Source organism: Neopelma chrysocephalum, unplaced genomic scaffold, assembly GCF_003984885.1.
Source record: "Neopelma chrysocephalum unplaced genomic scaffold, ASM398488v2 Primary Assembly neopelma1_60, whole genome shotgun sequence".
Classification (NCBI taxonomy): domain Eukaryota; kingdom Metazoa; phylum Chordata; class Aves; order Passeriformes; family Pipridae; genus Neopelma; species Neopelma chrysocephalum.
The window spans coordinates 12090241-12111069 of NW_020897715.1; the positions used below are offsets into that span (position 1 = coordinate 12090241).

General features: G+C 40.6%; 1 protein-coding gene across 16 annotated transcripts in view; it reads right to left on the minus strand.

Moving 5' to 3' along the window:
• ZBTB20 (zinc finger and BTB domain containing 20) overlaps positions 1 to 20829 on the minus strand; it is a 503503-nt gene that overhangs the window by 177136 nt on the left and 305538 nt on the right. For 10 of the 16 annotated variants that reach the window (XM_027681156.1, XM_027681153.1, XM_027681152.1 and 7 more), the window contains one exon: positions 9710 to 9815. The gene's annotated coding sequence lies outside the window, so the exon portion shown is untranslated. Of the gene's footprint in view, positions 1 to 9709; positions 9816 to 15060; positions 15404 to 20829 lie in introns of those variants that run through there. The other 6 variants (XM_027681146.1, XM_027681163.1, XM_027681159.1 and 3 more) reach the window with 3 other exon arrangements.

The window sequence follows — 20829 nt, forward strand, 5'->3', positions numbered from 1 at the left end:
TTGAACAAATCTCTTGCTGGTGAGAATTCAAAAAGCAGACACAAGTGAAAAACCATGTGGGGCTCTAGTGGAGACATCATCTCCACACTGACTAAATGAAGGGAAATTTTAAAGGGAAGATCCAACAAGTTTAAAATCCAAAACCATTCAAACAACTAGACTCAAGGACAGGTTGAGAGATATGCAAGCACAGGACAATACACTAGATCTCAACAGAGACATTTTAATTACTATCCTTATCCAGAAAGATTGACTGGAAGTGTCACACTGGAGCTGTGGACCAGCACACCACCAGTTCAAGTTCTGAACCATACTTTGAGCAGTTCTTGGGCTACAGGGCAGTGAAGTGATGTGCTCCAATGCTAAAAACAAGAGGTTAAAGATTTAAATTCAGAAGCCTAATTTTTTCTGATAGTTTGGCCAATTTGACTAAAGCAGAGCCCTACTAAATGACAGGCACTGTAAGCTTCACATCTCTCAATCAAAGAATTACACCAGTACCACAAATTTAATTTTCATTGCAATGTAAAGAGCAGTTTCTCAGGTGTTACTGACATACATTCTCTCCAATACCTAACCATGTCCTAGGTTCTTTGTCTCTTTGGAAATGGAAATGAATTCTTATGAAAACATTACAGGCTAAATACCTAAGATATTGTTCCATGAAGCAGACAACTTTACTATGAAAAGAAATAATATAATCTAATTCTCACTTTTGAAGTTCTGCCTACACATGAATGAATTTCTCTTTTTTTTCTCCTGTTACCCCATTTCCTTCCTAAGTCCATCTACCACAGAAGTCAATTTGCTCTACACAGCCCCTCAGAACATGTGCTATAAACATCCTCCCTTTACCCAAATCCTTCTTTCCCCTGACAGGACTTTATACAGATGCATGGGGGAAAAAGGCCTGGTATCTGACATTTAATAAGAATCTCAGGGAGAATACACACAAAGTGCATTAAGATTTTCTCCCTGGTACTCAGAAGGGAGTGAACGCTGTTTGCCCACTGCTAGGGGACTGGTCTGTATCTGAATGTGGGATCTCTGTTTTTGCAGCTGGCACAGCCATTTCTCTCTTTCATTTTACATTCCAGCTAATAAGGTTCATTTTTTGGGCTGGGAAGAAAACATCTTCACTGGAAATCATGATTGTGGAATCAAGTATTCCCCAATAAAAAAGAAAACAACTTAAACAGAGAAAAAAACTTAAATGGCAGTAATCTGGGATCTCACACGCTGAAACATGATACTGTACCAGCTATACTTGAGTCACATTTTTAAGGCACGTTTCTCAGCTATGATGTTGAGAAATTTCTGTGTCTTTGGTTTTAAATACAAATTGCTGTTGACAGAATTTAAACCGAAGTTCATGATGGAAAATACAATAGGAGAAGCTCTAACAATGGTTCCTTACACTACATCACTCTAGTCATCCTACTCATCTGCCATTTGTTTTTGATGTATACACATATTAACTGTATGTACTAGACAGTGGGTCTTTCAAGAGGCAGCCTGGACTCAGCCAAAGGTGCCTTTTAAACTTCAAGTAACAATGACTGAGAAGAAGTATCACCTAGAAACTTCAAAATTCATGACCATAACTCCCCAGGCAAGGAGAACAGCAGATTCCAAGATGATTCAGGTATTTATACAGATATTGAGAATATATGTGAAAAAAAGCCTCACATTTCCAACACAAATCAGCCACTTGGGTCCTTGTGGCACTGGTCACTGTTGGGCTGCTCAATCCTCTCTATGACATATAGATATCACGGGCCACTGTGTAGGACTGGGTGTAAGGCTGGGGAAGGGGCACAGAGCACATTACCAGCAGTAGCAGTATGACTCAGCGTGAGCACACCACTCCTCTCCTTCACACAGCCACTGGAGAAGTGCTCTTTGTCTGGCCAACCCTGCTCTCCTCCACCCCTGCCACTGCCTGCACCCTGAGGGACCACCCCAGGCAAGGGGCAGCAGGGGAGCATTTTGGGTAGATCAGCAGCTAAAGGGACATGTTGGGGGAGTGGGAGAGGAGCAGGCAAGGAGTTGAGGGGGCTGCTGAATAACAAGAGGCCTCAAGGGAAAATCAAAAGACACACAGAAGCACACTGCTACACCTCCTAGCACAGAGCCCCTACAAGGCAGCAGTTTCACCAGCTCAGATGAGCAAAGGACTGAGTTTCTTCTCCCCACAAGGACCACAGCCCACAGAGGACGAGTGAGGAGCATGCTGTTTTCTACCCCTAAGTCTCTAATGTGAGAGGGCAAATATTTCTCGCTTTTTTTAAAAGCCATTAGACATGAGCTCTGACCAGCAGGCAGTGAGGCCTGAACTCCTTGCACACTGACAGGGGCAAGTGGCAATGCTGGCATTGCAGCCAGCTGAACCAGGACTGGAGCACAAAGGACAGATATGCACTGTGTGGCATGTAAGGTGTGCCATGGCTTCCAAGATACCTGAACATCTGCCTTTTCCAGCTTTGGAAAGTAGTCCTTCCAACAACCACACTGATGGCAACTCGTGGCCCAGAACTAAACTGAACAGGACTAACTTCATAAAGGAGAGGGAAGGGTGCAGGGGCCTAGAGAAGATGGTGATACACCCACAGTGTAGGACAAGGAGGATGATGCTATTCTGTTAAGCAAACAGTAATTGTTTATTTAACCATAAAGGTTTTTGAAGATGTCAAAAACCTTTTGCTGACATGACGGAGAAAGGAAAGCATTCATTAATTTCTAATAACGGTCTTTATTCCTGTAATGGCATTTATAAACTGACCAGAGTTATCATTTGTAATCTGCTTGTCAACTCAACACTCTTAAGAAACTTTTTATAAGGGAGGAGAAAAATCTCTAATTATTAAAAACAATCGTAAGCTGTACTTTCAGGTTTTGGTTTGAATCCAGTACCCACAACAGAAACCTTTCAACAGAAGGCAGCAAGGACTTCTCAGGGAAAAGCTACAGGATCAGGACACACATTTCCAGTAAAAGCTGGCCTTTCTTCCCCCTCCTTCCATTCTCCTTATTCCCAAAAGATACCAAGAAAACACAAGATTGTTGGGATTTCTATAAGAAGATTTGGCAGGTTTTTCATATTTGTTTAGACTGTAAGATATAATTTGAATTTAGGTCTTGCCTCTTTCTCTCAGAAAAAGAATGAGTTATTTGTTCTCTGAATAAGTATTTGTTATTAGTGGATCAGACATGGATAAGGTATATTATTACAACCATGTTTGTTAGGTATGATTTACATTGTTTGCTGCATATCATCTTAGGCTGTCTTTAATTTTGTTATACTTTAGGGGGTTTTTGTTTGGGTTTATGCATTTAGTCACAGTTGGTTGTGTTTTGAACTTTGAAAAAAATTAATACAAAGGAAATTAAAAAAAGAAAAAGAAAATATTTTCAAAATGATGTGGAAATCAAATCTATCCCTGAGTAATTTGATTTGTAGGAAATGGAGAGCAAAGCATTACAAAGCATTATAAACAGAATGCCTTGAAGTGCATCATAATTACTTACATGTGCAAATACATTGTCTAGGTTTAGGAATTCAGTTAATAATAGTCATAACAATTCTATGCCCACACACAGGATCTTTCATCCAAGCTTCTCCAGGTTTGTGTAAGCAATTATTAACTAATGCCTGGGTACCCAGGAGTACTCTACTGCCATAAGGATAGAGAAAGGGGCAGAAGGGGCAGAAGGTCTCCAGGGTCAGGGACAAATTATGATTTGCTCTCTTGGTAAGAGCGAACTGCAGATGATGGTCTTCTAACAACAGGTGGATCAGAGATGCAGAAGTTTGTAGCTCATCTGACATTTCTACAACTTACTGGCTCTGTAAGAAGAAGGAGTGCAACAAATGTGTATCTTAGATCTTCTATTCCACAAAGTTTAGAGGCTGAAAATTGACATAAATCAGATCCATGGCTGATCTTTGGTGGAACGCTGGTATATGCAAAAACATACCAATATTTTGTATCAAAGCACAAAGATTAACAAATTTGCTTTGTTTGGAACTCTTTACCAGTGTGAATGTCTTTCATCTGAAACTCCACAAATGGTTTTCAGACCAAGGGTACCCTTTAAAGTTCAGTGGTTACAGAAAATCCCATGCTTGTAGATTATTTTCACATCAATCTCTTAAGTTTTAAGAGACCTGAAACTCTCAACAAAAATCTGAGCATGCCATATTACCCCAAAGCTTTTCCACAATTCCAGGCCATGAAGAAATGTAGGACTTTATCTTCTTCTACTGTTTAATTCCATGACACTTTCTAAGTGTACATCTACATTTCTTTCTCTTGCAACCCATGACAGGAACCCACGGTTTCTGCAGCCCAGACCCTTACCTCCTTGTCAGCCATCGTTATTTTACCAGAATATATGTTTTCATGCTTCACTAGATGACCAAAATCCAAGACTGCCAAATTATTTCTGCTGTTTCATTTAGCCATGCAACAATTCTAATGCTTTAAACTACTACCTGCTGAAATGGCAGTAAGTGCTGTGCTGCAGTTACTGACCCACGCAGACACACAACTGCCTGTTCGAAGGATTTGACACCAACACATCCCAATTTCTTTTAGCCTACATTTCTGTACTCCGTGTAGCTGTGACAAGAAAGTGTTTCTCCATACATTTCCATTACCTGTTATGCTTTACACTAATAAAAACACTGGATATTATTTATTTGTCTGGCTGACTGACAAAGCCAGGCATCAAAGCATCATTCGGTGTCACATACTTCAACGCTCTAATCTTTCAGAACTTGTAAAGCAATCTCTTACGGCGCTTTGTGGGCTGTGAGATCACCCTGACAAACTGTGATAATGTTGGCAATCTCCAAATGGGTGTTCATTTGCAATCTCACTACAGAGGAATTGCTACGTTTCCAAATTTGAGGGCTTGACATAATCTGTCTTCACAAAGCTATCAGGGTCTGTCATAAGGCTGACTGTGACCCAGGGATTTTATGGGGTCAATATCTATCCCCAGTGCAACTTCATTGCAAGCAGTGGAATTACCTAGAGTATGACTTTATCTATTTGCTTTCTTTCTCTTTATTTAAAATACACCTTGTGTTAGTTTTTTTCCAAGTGCAAACAGCACCTACTAATAACATCTGAGCCAGGTAGGTGAGATTACTCCTCCAAATCGTGGCCAATTTCTTACAGTTCATGCCAAACTCTCTGCTCCCCTCACCACACTTAGCAGCTGAGAAACAATGCAAATGTCAGGTCAAGCTACAAAGCTATTGCCATCATCTCTTCCCTTCCGTATGCTCCCAGTACTGGCAGTCTCTGGGCTGCAGTCCACAGGATATCCACAATTATGGCCCAGATTGAGGGAGGGGTAGAAAAACGATGGTACTCTGCCAATTATGTCAGAACCTAAACTTGATCCATTTTAAAACTGAAGCTGGTGACTGTGGGATAGCACCATGTTCTCTATAATCTGTCTAAAGAAAGGAAAATAACTTATGATCTCAGAAAAAAAAAAAAAGAAAAAAGAAAAAGAAAAAAAGGCAGCGTTAGTGCAGACCTAAAATAAATAACTATTTTATATTTGTCTCTGAACCTTATCTTTAACTAAAGAAATATCCTGTCTGAACGTAGAAGGAAGATTTTTAAAATGTCATAAGACTGTTAAGCACCCCAAGAAAAAGCGATACAGAGAGAGTGTCAGGCTTGTTATATTCACGAGGGCCACAAAACTGCTAGTGAAGTAATTTAGTTTCGAGATTACTTAGGATTCCTTTAGAAAAGCCGGGAACACAGGACAGAAATAGAAAACTAAAAAAAGTGCATCCAGTGTTTCAAAATAAGTTCCCTGCACAACACCCTTTCCCTGCTGTCATCTCCTGAGGCAAACTTCCCAGCTCAGCAGTGCCTCACACTTACTGGAAGATCCTCCCCAAATCCTGCTCAGGGTGTGAGTGAGCTGCTGGGACCTGGCCACAGAAGTCCATGCCAGGGCACAGGCGCTCCATGTCAGCGCAGCACTGGAGCACAAGCTGAACTTTAAACACTGGCTTGGATATTCTGCTGAGCTAATGCTGGGATGTTTTGCTATGTTTCGTACGTTTTTACAAAAGAAGTTCTCTTCCTTGGATTATTCCATCTAATCAAAAATTGTTAAAGATGCACCGTACTTTGTTTTATCCCCATTTAAGCTATTTTCTGCATTTCATTCTCTATGGAAAAGGAAAGACAGTGCCACTATCCAACCTTAGGAATAAGGACCTAGCTGCAATGCTAATGGAAAATTTTGGTACCCAAATAAATTCCAAACTTGTATTTTGGCATGAATTTACAGCAAACTTGCTCCTCCTCTCGAAACGCCCACAGCTTTTACCAGGAGCAGCAATTATCCCTTGTGTCTCCTTAATCCTTCAGAAAAGAATGCACAGTCTTGGAAGCCCAAGGTAAATGTTTTAATGTGTCTATTATCTTAGTGAAGTCAGTAGGTTGCATGGATATTAAAAAAAGGTTGCATGAAAAGACAGTACAAAGACCCACAGGCTTCAAAAGGTTAAACAGCTTCACAAATACAAACACTGCAGTTGGGACAGTCCTGAACAGAACAGTGAAAGTGGTATGTGCTTTTCCTTCCTAAAACTCCTTTCTTGAGGGCAAATGTTTTTATCTCACAGTAAGCTGAAAATTGGTGAGTAGACTTGTATACTAGTTATTATTTGACTCTTTTCTACATAAATCTATTTTTAAAGACAAAAAAGTCAAAGGAAAAAGCCCTACCTTTCAGGTAGTGCTACTTCAGAAGGTTTTTGCTAGTCACAGATGAATTATAGTATTATTTCTCCGTCCAAATTTCCATTTTTTTAGTATTTTCAATACTGACAATAAGATACTATACACCTAAAATTTTGTGAAAAATAAAGAAAAAAGACCATCATTGGTAGATCACTATTTATAGATGGAAAGAATACAGAAACATATTAAATTTACCTTAAACAAGGGGGTTTATACCATGACAGCAACTTTTAATATAATTCATTTGTCTTATAAATTACATCCCTGGGGATATCCCTGAAAATTAATTAGGTCAGAGAGGGAAGGAAAACAAATTGAAAACTTCTCAAGACTCCAGGAAACAATACATTTTAAACACAGCAGTATCAACAATCTCACTATAAAGTTCTTCCCTCCTCTTCCCCTATTCTTCCTTCCAGAGACCAAGATAATCAGATTGAGAATCATTTTGGCCCATCAAGGTCAAGGAAACCATACACGTTCAAGTACAGAACATTTCTGAAATGGAAGCTTTTGCAAGCAGCTTTCCAAACTACAAACTCCCTGGAAAAATTCTGAAATATAAATTAGTAAAGACAGTCATTGTGACAATGTGGCTTTTAAGCATAAAGCTCCAGTCAAGAAATGTGGACATGATGCATTCATCACACAACACAGAAAAGCAAAGGAGAGGAAGGCAAAAGAAAACAATAAGAATTTAAGACGAGTTTTAATACTGGCCAAATTCATCTTCAAGTCAAAACTCTGAAGGTTTGCCTTTTCATTAGCCTCTCTAGAGTTTAGGCAAAAAGGAACTTGCCCATGTAGTTTTCCTGTAGCACCCTCTCTTCATTCTGTGCAAGAAACAAGACTTAGCTTTTTTCACTCTTTTCTACACAGTTCACCCAATTGGAAGTGTTGACACACATACACCAAATCAAAGACATTTTCTGAATCCCACTTGTAACATAAATCAAATTTTGTACTGCCTGATGCCTGTGCCACCTCCCAGTACTAAGGGAAGAATAGGAAGACAACAAAATGCAGAGGAGTAACTGAGTTGATGGTGCTTGAACACTGAAACTTTAAGAGACTGCACTAACAGATAACTTCACAGTACAGACTTCACCTGGATCATGTGAGGGCATGAGATCACATTTCTGCCAGCCCTTATATGTGTTAACATTAGCAGCAGGGAACAAAAGGTATCAGATAAGGCATGGAGCTTGCTGGTAAAAGTCAACACATCAAAATATATTTAAAAAACTGCATCAGAGAATTTATAATGGATCCGTGCTTTGCATTTTGAGGTGACAGAGTTCTCGATCTGGTAGAAAGTTCCCAAAGCTCAATTTACTACATTGTCAAAATACAGCCTAAGGGGACAATCTGACTTACAGTATCTTCATGACTGGTGATGAAAGAACCTCGCTTGGCTTTTAGATCCCAAGTTTGGCTCAAGATAGTGCAGTAGAGAACAGAACATCCTCTATTTTACTCTGGGTGTTCACAGTGTTCCTCTTCAGCACAGAATTAGGTTTTACTGTATAGAATTCTCACACACAGCTTGCTGATGGGTTAGAATTCACACCTTCAGATTTTAGGGATATACTTCACACCCTGCATTGTTACTGCTACTAAAGATACAGATTACAGTGTCCTCATGTCATTGTAGCATCTGTAACGGAAATCTTAAGAAAATTCAGGGAAAAACTGTGTCTTTTACAAGGCCACAGCATGTCTTATTCAGCCTTGGAAAGGCTTCAGAGCACAGTAACCACATTAATTGGACATTATATGGACAGCCAAGTATACTCAGTTACTGTGCAGCTTTTACTGTTCTTTGTCATGTTGCTTCAAAACACATTTCATGTTTTAACCAGTCATATATACATATGAAAGCATTTCACAACACTGGACAATGCTACAGATCCACAGGAAATAATTCTTTCACAAACATGAAGCAATCGGCATGAATATAAATAGTGTGGCCCAAATCTGTTCTAAATTACGTGTCTACAAACTCATGGAAGTCAACTAGTACCACTAACGGAACAGAACAGATAAGAGCATATAAAAATATAAAATATGGCTCAACTATTCATGGTCCAAAGCCTGCCAGCCTGCCATCACTTACATTTTCCTACTTTCCCAGCATGGCTTTACAGGAAATAAGAAAAATAGAGTATCTGGGATTTCTAGTTCTTTCATGCACTGGAGGACACAAGTCCAGGAACATATGGGCTTAAATGTGTCAGCATCCTACATCACTCTTATTTCAAGAATGTTATTAATTTTTGTGGGTGGAGTCCAAAATTTTAATGCCATATCAACACACAGTGGCTGTTTTTGTAATGCATATGTCACAGGGAGCATATGTGTAGCAGTTCAAGGATAGCATTTTAACTTGATTTCAAGTGACTTTCTGAATTGTAATACTCTCAAAAGAAGTATTGATGCTACTAGCAGGGTATTTACCAACTTCTGTCTTCACAGTTTCATCCAGTCACCTCAATTCTGACTTCTAGGATATCATGCTATTGCAAAACTGGACTCTCCACACAAAGCTGTTTCAACAAATCTCGTTTTGCTCTATAATGCACAGTGTGTGACTTCAGGATTGGTATTTTCAATGCTGAACCAAATTATATCAGTGATGTATGCTACTCTAGGCAAAAAGCAAGGCTAATATCAGAAGATTCTTTTCCATGCTAACTTTACCTAAATTTCAATCCAAATCCTCTCAAATGAATTAGCCTCTTTACCAAACTTGCAGGTACAGACAGATACTGTGGGAATCAGCCATGTAACTGTTCCAACTGGATACAGTGAGAACAGTATTGCCAAGGGCTTTTCGGCTGTGACTCAACAGGTGGTTTGGCACTGAGATTTCTACCTGTTTGTGGTTTTCAGCTCTGGTTTCAAGACAGAAAATGAGATTATTATACCTTTCAATGTTGCATCTCAAGCAGGATGTATGGAGAGCAAGGTTTCATTCCAACCAAATCTCTCTCTCTCTTGCAAAGTTGAGGAAAACTGCCAACCGCTGCTGCTCTTCACATCAACATGCAATGGAGATGTCAGGAAAGGGAAAAGTAAAGGGAGAGAAGAAAAGGAAAATAAAATTGTAAGTTTTACATAAACAATAAACTGTACCTAGTGACTACGTTTGAGAAAAACAAAATAAAAAGTACTGGCTTTAGTATAAGGAAATAAATAAACAAAACCTTGGAACAGCTTAATCTAAGAGGTTGGCTTTGGGTTTGGCTTTTTTTTTTTTTTTGTTTATTTGATACAGAGAATAATTTTTACATTTCTTTTCAAGAGATAGAATACCTTGAAAACATATGATAAACTTAAAGGGCAACATTAAAAAAACAAACCTATCATAGCATCAAAATTAACTACTCCATTACTTAGACAGCAGCCTGAGCCCCTTCAACAAACACTCTGCAAAGCAGCAGAAGCACTCCCAACATATGTTCTTGCCTGCAAATAGCCCAGGGTGCAAGAGGTGGGTTTCATTTTTTAGTTTTTAAAGTCTTCTGCATAGGCCTAACTCTGCCTTTGTTGAAGGTAGTGTTAACACACATTGCATACAGAAGGAACCGAATGTGGGTAACTGCATACTTCAAAAAATCACACCCAATATGTTCAACTGATGCCACTGTTCCCTGAGGACAAGTGTAGGCTATGGAACACTACAAATAATAGAGAGCAGTAGTCTAAAGTATGCTTTTCAGAACCAGGAAAGCATAGTTCGATACTTTCCACAGATAATTGGGAATGTGCATCTTCAAAATAGTAGTCAAGAGTAGGTAAAGACTGTCTAGAGATGCTTACTGTGACAGAATTCTCAATGCCTTTTCATAAAATAAGAGTTCTTCAAAGCAACTCTCAGTAACCATTAAGAGAACAGTCAGTGAATCTATGCTTTTCAGATTAAAGCAAGAAAACGAAAGTCAGTGTTCTCCACAGATGTAGACGTAATGAGAATGACTTCAATACATCTGCTAGTAATCAAAATGGCTCCACAGTCACCAGTGTGCAGAAAAGTGGAATCCCAGTGATCAGCAAGAACTTTGTTTTGCCCCAATAACTGTAAAACCATATCAGAAAATCGTGTATACTAATTTGCCTACAGAAGATGAGAACCACATGATTAAATTGTATTCAATTATCTATACTAAGGAAGACTGAGCTGAAGAAAAAATGGACCTATCTTATCATGCACATATAATCACTTGAGGGAAAGGGGCCCCAAAATGTTCTATTCCTGAGTTGGAATAAAAAATCCCCAGCCAAGTGGGTCTTTTTTCCCCATGAGAAGGTGTTTCCACAAAAACACAACTCTCAGATAATCAAAATAGAAAATTTCCATCAAGTACCCAGAAAAAGGAGGGGGAAAAAGAAAAAAGAGTATAGAATCTTCCAGAACCAGCATTTGGGAAATATTTATTTTGACTTTTCTTGGGTAAAACCTTTATTCCCAAAGAAAATTTTCATTTCAAGAAAAAGGATTTTCACTGAAAAATCATTCCAGTGGAAAACACCTGGCCACTGTTACGAAGGATAGGACCACTGGCCTCAGCCAGGGGAAGGCAAATACCAGCCAAGGTCAGTGGACTGGGTCTGCCACAATCCTCTTGGAAAATCACAGGCACAGCGCATCCATCCTCCGTGATGTTAATTCTCCTCCAGCTTTTCTGCCTATGTAGACTCTCTATGCCTTGGGGTAGGAATCCTCTCTTACTGTATATTGTATACAACCTACTGTAACGTCTGTTTAATGATTTTCAGCATACAGTAACAACAGTGTTTGTCCCTCCTACAGCAGCTAATTTCCAATATCAAGATGAGGAGAAAAATATGACCTATGGCTGCAACACACTGCTAATCAAATGCTATTGTACAGCATGGTGCTGGGGGGGGATGCCTTTTCATTGTACAACTAATCAGAGTTTATACACACAAAATCAGACAACTAGATAGTCCAGTCTTGTGATCTATGTTCCAAGCTGCCAGAAATAAGGCAGGAAAGAGAGGTGTGGGGGGGTGGTGGGGAGCATCTCCTGCGTTCATAATGAAAGAAGAGAGATGACTGGACTAAGAGCTGATGAGGTTACAAGGCAACAGCAGTGCCATGAGTTGTTTGGGCTTAAAGCCAGATGTCTTGTATTTCCTTTGATTGTTTCTAAATAATTAATGGTATTAATTTAATCATGTGACCCACCTACCCCCCTTTTAGTATTTGGCTCTGTGTACTACCACTAAATATAAAGGAGAAAAACAGTACTGTCTATAGCATACTGAATATTGATGCCGTGTGTTTGGACTGCAACAACAGCTGATACTCATATCCATGAGACTACATATTCTACAGCACTCACACAGTGTTTGCATGGCGTAGATGAAGTAGTATCCTTCATACTCCATCCATAAACCAACTCAACTATGACATATGGACACTGCATGTTTGAAGTAGTAAAATAGAGGGTACATCGCTCTCTCTCCGCCCACACTAAGATGAACCTGCCACTACTATTTCACGTAACATTTTCTGGCAAGCTCCCAGTTTTCAGTCATGCTGGTTTGCTTGAAAGAAACACTCAGAGGAGACTCTGCTTGTCTTGCTGTTCGAACAAACAAAATAATCACGCATCTTGAGTTAATGGTCCAAAGCTTAATGAAGATCATAGAAAAGAGGCTGCCCATGATGAGAGCATTCCCTTCTGACTTAGCCACATAAGTCACTGCTGTTGGCAGAAGGAAATGGATTATGAGGATAATAATTAACCCTGAGCTCTGGTCTAGACAAACCTTTGCTTCGTACAGTAGCAGTAAGGGACAAAGAAAACAGCAACAACCAGAAGTAAAAATTTCCCCAGGGCACTGGGAGCAACAGCAGGAGGACCCCTGTTTCTTGATGGGGCTGCAATTGTCACAGGCATCAAATAATCCCATGGGAATATTAGGGTTGAGTACTAGGACTGCTGAAATCTAACAGCAGAATTCCTGAACAAATAAAGACTAATGAAGGCACCTCCCTACATGCATGATCCTATTATATGCACTCAGTAAAAATGTTTGCCCACCCTCCTACACATCACAGCATACTCTCAGCTCCCCTAGTCAAGTCTCCAGTTCCACCCATCTTATCTACTTTTTTTTCCTATCACATTTTCACTTATCTTCAATCCCATGGTACTTACCAAAGAATAAGAATCATAGAAGGGTTGGAAGGTACTTTTAAAGGTCACCCAGCCCAACCTTGCTGCAATAAGCAGGGACATCTTCAACAAGATCAGCTTGCTCAGAGCCCCATTCAACCTGATCTTGTTTCCAGGATGGGGCATCTACCACCTCTCTGGGCAACCTGTTTAAGTGCCTTACTCACCATCAGATAGTATTAAATGGGGCAGCTGTGAGGCAATGGAGAAAGAAATCTGACAGCTTGGAGAAGACCCTCACTTTGTCCAGCAGTGCCCCAGACTTCTGGAGGTAAGGACAAAGTGATAGGAGGCCTTCACAGATGTCAAAAGAAATTTCCGGAAGTGTGCACAAACCCAACCTCATCAAAGAGTACCCGTGGAGAGTCAGAGAGGGCTTGGTCAAGTCTCATTTCTTATATGTGATCCATAGTTCCCTATTTGGTTTTCATTCTGCAGCTAGACTATCAGATTAAGAATGGCAGTGATGTTTTTCTACAGTTACAATGACTGAAGAATTCTCCACTAGAAAGCCTGGTCCTAGTCTTCAAGGACTTGGCAGTCAAGGCCTAGCAATCCTATAGGCATCTTCCTCCACCACTAACCAACTAGAGGTTCATAGGAAGAAGTCTGTTTCATTACATAAAGATCATATGAGATGTACACCCAAGACCTTCAACTGGGCCTGAGGCAGTGCCAAAACAAGCACTGGCCCTGCACACTACAGAGAACATCACCTGAAGGAAGAATCACAATTGCCAAATCACAGGCTGAGGCACTGCAGAGAGAGTGGCAGAGTGCCCTGTGTACCGGAGCTCAGGCTATGGGGTTCTTCTGCAACAATGGAGCAGAATGAATACCACAGTGACCATGCTGGGAAGAAAACATCTCACCCTGTCCTATCAGTGCATCTCTAACATGGTTATAAGGTTGAGTAACATCATGGGTTTATTGCTCATGGATATATGTAAATGGAGAAAACATTTAATCATATCGGTTATAACAAGAAGAAGAGTAACATACAGCCAAACTTAAGAGCGACTCCTTCAGTTCCTACCAGCTACCTACAGTAGAGAGGCAATACATAAACAAGCAAAAAGCACATCAGGAAAACCTGATACCAGAGTTTCCACCTTGGGGAAAATGGGTTCTGTGGTTTTGAACTGGAACAAGAGGAAACTGCTTCTAGACAGGAATGATCACAAAGAAATGACTAAACTCTTTGCAAGGTAGAAACACTAGAAAGAGACAAAAATATAGCAGAACAGTCACAGCACTTTAGGAACAACCCCTGTACTTAACTGCTTGGTTTTTAGGATTTGGGGAGGTCACGGTAGAGTGAGAAGACAGCATTTTTCCTGTGGTGACAAGGATCTCTCAAAGTGTCCACATGTCCGACTCTGCTGAGAATGTATCTTTTATTCTTTCTTTTGCATTATTTCCCTCTAATGACAGCTTTGCAGTGAGCCCCCTTTGTGAGTTGCTCAAATAAATGTAAATTTTATCTTGTAAGCAATACCCTCCAAAATACAACTATCAAGTTATAATAAAAATCTGAAAAGCTAAAAGGCAGTGGGTCTTCCCCAGTGCCCTCATCTCCCCAGTGCACTGGACTGCTCGCTATTATTATATATGGAGTTCCAGGCAGGGTACTCGTTATTATAAATATGTATTGTATTGAAATATATAGCCCAAGTCCCCAGGGCCCAACATTTTAATTAGAATTACAGTCGTGCAAATAACTGATTTATTTGGCTAGTTGACCAAACTAAGCACATGGAAAGGAAAAAAAGCCCCGAACAAAATCACCTATGTGTTTAACAAAATGGACTAGTTTTTTTGCTTGTGTTTGATACATTTCCATTAAAATTGACTTAGTTTCAAAACAAAGCCAGAAACCTTGCTTAGAAATATCAAAACAAAACCTTTTGGCTTTCCAAAACTTTTTTTCTCAGTTTATTTTTTTATATAATTTTGGCTAACCCATATCTGAGGCAAGCAGATTTCAGCAAATAAAATATTTAACTTAACAGTTTTACCCAGATTTAAATCTAAGGGCTGAACTGCAAGTTGACTGGATCCTGACTTACTGAAAGAAGAGCAGGGAGGCAGGGGATCTGTATTCTCTTCTTGGTTCAGCCCCTGTCTTTGTGTCCAAGGTGAGTTATTATTTCATTTCTTTATGGTTGTCTCTCTGTCCACACTTTGTCTCTGCAGTCTCTGAGCTTGCTGGGGTGAGATGCACCTCCTACAGCATGTCTGTACATTGCCTAAAACAATAGATTGCTCATCTCAACCGGGGCCTATATGATTTACTATAATATAAATAACTCCTCAACTGCAGTCAAATCTCTTTTTAATGCCAATAGTTTCACTTGCATATATTTAGCAGCCCATCATGGGAACATCATCTTTCTTTTTAATTAATTACTTCTTAATAAACGTAAAATATGAACGGACAGCAAGTCTGGATTTTTCTTGCTTCATCAATTTCAGCCCTCAAAGAAAGCATCTCGTTTACAGCCACCAGGAACCAACAGGGACATGTACTGAATGAAACCTGAAACCCAAGATCCCCTCAGCACTTTTGCACCCCCATGATTTGGGGACAAATCCTCTCCTCCCTCCAGGGAAGGAAAGCTAGTTGGATTGAAAGAGCTGATTAGTGGAAAGCCTCACAGGCAACCTCCAAATTCTCTGTGCTGGGCTTTTAGAAACACAATTGTCACCAGTAGGAACGGGAAATGCCAGTTCAGTGTCTGCAGAGAGGTGGAAACAGCCTATGGGATTGCAGGGAAGAGCTCTGTCTGCCTCTGTTTTGAAGACCCCTAGCATCTCACAAGGCCAACTTACCTAGTTGAAAGACAACTTTAGAGCTCATTAGAAGGTAAACAACACAGAAACAAAAACGACTGCAACATTACGAACTCTTCAACTTTCATGCGCAGCGCTTAGGGCTGGGGGTGGGGAGGTTTCTCAGAGCACACATGGCTGTCACTGACAGTCACGTTTTTAAAACACTGGGGACAGAGTTGCAAATGTGCCCCATTATGTCTTGAGATGTACTCCCGGTACAAAAGGTGCGTGGGTTACTGTAAGCTCATGTGTTACTTGGCTGAGACCGTAAAAGGCAGTGCAAAGTACAGACTGAGAAAGAAGGAACTGTGGAGAATACAGGGTGGTTATTCCTACTGTACAGGCATGATGCTGGGTGCTCCAGGTATCCCAGAGTCCCACTGCAGCTTTAACCTCATGCTACTTTTCTCCATCCCTGGGGCTGCTGCTCAGCTCTGGGAGACCCCGCCAGTATTTCGCAGCCCCTGTGGCTGTGCCTCATCAGCACCTGTGTCCTGTGAGGGGACTGTGACAGATGTACAGACTGTGCCACTCGATGCCAAGGTGACCACACTGTCCAAGGGCAGCATTTGCAGGTGGCCATTCCCCTCTGCGTTTGCATCCCCCACGCCATGCTAAAGGAGCAATTATTATCATTAAAAATAAATCATCCTCCCTGTCGATTGACTGTACTTATTGGCCATTGCTGCCATCTAGCCAGATGCAATTCCAATATTCACAGAAGCCTTGAGCCTGTTTATTTTCCCATTGCTGCTTGGCCTGAAGCAGGGATAAATGCATCCCTTGTTACTTGCTGCCTCTGCAGAGACGTTTGTAAACTTTCATGGGGTTTTCGTTTTTTTTCCCAACAGGTGACAAAATAATGTATAACTGCAGGTGCTCTGCAACACAAACAGGAAAATGGAGATCAGATGCAGCTGTAGTTGGAGTAAGGGGAACATGAAGATAAAGGCAGCAGATAAGAGAGTGCTAAAACAAGCAAAGAAATTATTGAGAAGGGGTAGTTAGCTACTTTTGTTGCCAACTTATTCTTGCAAGGTAGCTATAACAGAATAATTTTGTCTATTTTGTTATCATGCCAAATTTTTGCAGGTGTTACCAGGGGAAATTTGGAAGTTTGTTGAAAAAAAAAGGTTTCTGAACATTATTGGAAAAGGATGAAGAATATGTCAGCTCAAGCTAGCACTGCAGGATGTACTGGAGGTCACAGCTGAGGGGCACTGGTTGATGTTACTGGACTTGTGAAGTAGGAATGATATGGAAGTGGTTTCAGATAGCTTCTGAGTTCAGATTTATTCTTCTAAGAATTTGTTCCCAAAATTCAGTCAGGAAAATGTTCATAAGGGGGGGCTTATTCTGCACCCATCCCTTCGTCTCCTTTTGGTATGAAATAGGTTGAAAAAATTAATATTCTAAGGAGACTTAGAAACTGAAAGATTCAGACAGAGTTTCATGGCTTGATTTCCATCCACAATACAGCTCTGCAAAGCCAATGCAAACTTCCAGACACTGTGGCCTTTCACTTCTCTAGTCAACTTGGTTTCAAAGCCATATCCAGCAACATAATAAAAAAGAGGTGAAGCACAATGGGTAAAGAGAAAATAAACGTGACTGTATTATAAAAGACAGTGATTGCTGTCTGGCCATAACATTCCATCCAAACAACAGGGGGAAGGAGGATATCAATAAAGGTCTGTGAATTCAAATTTCTTTTACTATACTTCCTATTCCACCAGAGGAATGACAAAAAAGTTGTATTTTGCTTCCCTGACTTTTCTCCTCTTTGAAAAGGGAGGTTTCATGGGTAATCCCAAGTAATATTCAGCTGTGAATCCAATTTATGCAGTGGGATAGGATTAAAAAAGGAACAGAAGGTCTGGATTCTGAACCTGCTGTAACAGTTTTGATTTGAATACAACCCAAGTCTTGAAATGGCTTGTTTTCCACTTCTGGTTTGGAGCTGGTTGAAATACTGCCACAGTAGCACTTCCTGCAAAATTTATGTCCAAGATTCTCATTATTTGGAACTGAACTCTAAAGATTTTGGCACCATGAAATCCAAACAAAACTCTGTTCCTGACTCAACTGGCCCAGAAGTCAACCCAAGCTTAATCTGGTTCTGGGTCCAAATCCAGCTTCAGCCCATTTCCATTGTTATATAGATTATGCCATAATACCACCTCTAGCCTCAGGATTTATGATGCCTCCTCACAGGATGCATATTTGTGTGTAAATACATAAATCACATCAGACAAACAAAGAAGACATGCCAGAAAACAGGAGGGGAGGGAAGAGGAGAGATACCTACCAAGCAGTTTGTCTCTAAAGTGTTGCCAGTTGTGAAAGGACCCGACGTGCTAATATCCGCTCATTCAGACTCTTACAGACATGCTAAGAGCGTGACGGCTGGCAGGCAGTGCATTTAAGTGCTGTTACTGAGGCCCCCAAATATTGACAGAGTGCCAGACTCTGAGAAACTATTGATGTATGCAGCCGGCCGCTGCTCCAGACACCTCTCAGACAGAGTCTTTAAATGTCACAGATTAATGAATTTTCATGAAACAGAGAATGAGAGAAAGAATTAAAAAAGAAAATATCCCATAGCACCAACATGAAAGCATCTTTTATCCCTACACAAAATTCTGCCCTCAAGCCTCAAGATTCCTAATAGATTATAACAGATTGTAAATCGGCATGAGATGCAGGATGAGGAGGTTAGACCCTCTAGATCATGCAGAGCATCCTCAAACAAAGACAATATGAGAGATGCTCATTTAAAAAAAAGCAATGGCACTCAAGGGCCACTCAGGTCTCAGTTTCATTTTAACCTAAGCCAAGACTTACAAAGCTTAAGGGGTATAGCTGGGTAGATGTTTGGTTTTTTTTTAATCTGAGGGGCCAAACTGCAAAGTTCAGCTGTTGACTTTCAACGACCCTAACTTCAGAGCCATTGAGACAGACAGCTGTAGTTGGACCCTCCCTTAGTATTTGATCTTGTGCTTGATCTTATCCAAGAAATTGCAAAAGTTATGATAGAACACTTTTATGCCATCAGATAAACCAAGTATGCTGATTATTTCTCTTTTTTCATTTATATCAGTGAACTCAAATATGTATGCAAGAACTTCAAATATCATTAAAATGTAATAATGCAAAATGCAGTTGGAGTGTAAATGACAAATCTATGCATAACACATCACTAGAAGAGGAAGGAAGTGAAAGGATGATGTAGATGTTCTATGCAGAAGTAAAAATGGGTCATTTATACCCAACCACGTAAAATAAATAGCTTCAGTGAGTCCCTCTGCACACAGACACTTGGAAGTGGGGCTCCAATGAGCCATTTTCTCCCTTGTTCCCAAAGGCATAGGCACTGATTCCTGCAAGGCTTTACTGCCTCCACTGCCCCCAGGCTGTCCTGCAGGATTTCTCTTGCATGCAATGACAGCAGGTGGGGTGACCACCATCACACCCAGCTCCTTGCTGGACGCTTCTTTCCCCCTCAAAAGTACAGCTGCTTCACAGAGAAAGGGAAATTGGCACTACCACAACAGCAAGGCCTGTTGCAGAAAAATCCAGAGAAGCTGAGAGCACCTCAACGAGCAAAGAGTGCTGTAAGAAAAGCCAAGAAGCAAGACTCTGTTGATGGGACAGCAAGACCCTGTGGTTTTCCACTTTGTTGGAGGGAGTCAAGAGGAGGGCAATGAAGATGCTTGGAGGGCTGAAGCACCTCTCCTATGAAGACAGGCTGAGAGAGCTGGGGTTGTTCAGTCCAGAGAAGAGGAGGCTTTGGGGAGACCTTACAGCAGCTGTCCAGTACTTAAAGGGGGCTGACAAGAAAGATGATGGGCTTTTTACAAGGGCATGAAGTAATATGACAAAGGATGATGGCCTTAAACTGAGAGAGGGTAGATTTGAATTGGATATAAGAAAGAATTCTCTATGATGAGGGTGGTGAAGCACTGGCACAGGTTGCCCACAGAAGCTGTGGATACTCCATCCCCGAAAATGTTCAAGACCAGGCTAGATGGGGCTTTAAGCAACCTGGTCTAGTGGAATGTGTCTCTGCCCATGGAAGGGGAGTTGGAATTAGGTGATCCAAAGATCCCTTCAAATCCAAACCATTTTATGATTCTATGATTATCACTGCAGAAAAGTCAATATTCTTCACTGAAAACTGTTCCACTAACTTCCCTCTTGTCTCTGGCCACACAAAACTTCATAGCAGCTATAAAATCTCACTGGAAGAATGGGGACTAGGATGTGCAGTGTTCAAGAGGAGCTTGTTTTCACATCACTTTATCAGTCAGATTATTTGTGGCAACCTTTGCCAAAGCAAACCAAAATTTGTTTTTTTTTTTTTTAAAATCTACTTTTCTGAGCATGAAGCCATGTGGAAACAACTGCAAGGACTCTGATGGCAACGTCCTGCTCCTGATGACATAGAAGTCTTTGGTTTTCAAAAGCCAACACAGTTCTGTAGGTTGGCATATCTGGCAATTAATCGTATCGCGGACTACAACAATCAGCCTTATTCATTTTCCACTCTTGTCACCACCCAAAGCACGTCCTCCCTAGCCCCGCATATCCACCACACATCCCACAACCACCAGAGTTGCAGCAGGGTCTCCAACACCATTATCCATAGCTCTACAAATGACCTGGCTAAAGTAGCAAGTAGCCATCCTTTGCCAACAGCCAGAGAAGACAAAGCACTTATGTGTGTAAGAGGGGATGACACAAATGACTAATTAAGTATATGAGAAGGCAAAATGTCAAAGCCTTTCTATTCTGTGAACAATCTCTATACAAACAAAGAAAAGAAAATCAATATAGATTTTCACACAGGGAACTATTTTACACATTGTTGCAAATTTCCTTTAAAACACTCAGTACTTTTTCTTTAGGACTTTCAAAGAGCCTGTCTAACATTACTGCCCACTTTAGCCTGTTATTTCTCCTCACACACCCCTTTCTCCTTTCTTCCCCTCTCTCTCTTTTTA